This window comes from Echinops telfairi, unplaced genomic scaffold, assembly GCF_000313985.2.
Source record: "Echinops telfairi isolate 266 unplaced genomic scaffold, ASM31398v2 ScPeMD7_7469;HRSCAF=8507_0, whole genome shotgun sequence".
Taxonomy (NCBI): domain Eukaryota; kingdom Metazoa; phylum Chordata; class Mammalia; order Afrosoricida; family Tenrecidae; genus Echinops; species Echinops telfairi.
In genome coordinates this window covers 41,906,493-41,907,250 of record NW_022111372.1, presented here as the reverse complement: position 1 = coordinate 41,907,250, position 758 = coordinate 41,906,493, and positions in this window count along the sequence as shown.

The window sequence follows — 758 nt, the reverse complement described above, 5'->3', positions numbered from 1 at the left end:
CGCTTTACACAATTGATGTGTGTATGGATTGCGATAACAGTTGTATAAACCCCTAATAAAATGTTAAAAAATAAATAAATAGAATAGGGGTCCTAAGTAGCTCCTATCCCTAAATACCATAACACACTGCTATTGAGTTTAGTGACCCTATAGGACAGATGAACCTCATAGAGGAGAATTGAAACCATAACATTCCCCAGGCTTTAAATCATACTGAACTGCTTCATCTGTCTCTCACAGAGTGGCCGGGAGATTCAGATTGCTGACGTTTTGGTTAGCAGGTGTGATAGATATTATGGCAACTAGACACTCCCAGCTTGGGGTGGAGTTCAAGTTGTCAATGAAGTGGCAGCTTGATAATGCTTCCTTGGGGGTGTGGCCTTCATATAATAAGAGTGAGAGAAGCTGGGAACTTCCCTCTCTCTGCCCCTCTGCCTGCCTTAAAGGGTGGTCCTATGCTGGCTGATTGGCCCTGAGAGCTGCTAGCATTGCCATGTTCCCACCAACGTTGAATCCATACGACTCTGCACCCACCGGCCTGGCCAGTGATCTCCCTGTTTCCCAGTTCACCTTTCTGCTTTACTCACCTGCTGTTACCCGAATCTGAAGAGGGATTTATGGACTTAGCATCAGACCTGTGGACTTGATTTGGACTGGGTTGGGATGCCTTCTTGATATAAAAATACTTGTTGATAAAAGGCTCTTTCTTATACAATGATGAATGTCACTGGGTTTGTTTCTCTAGATAACTTGGCCTA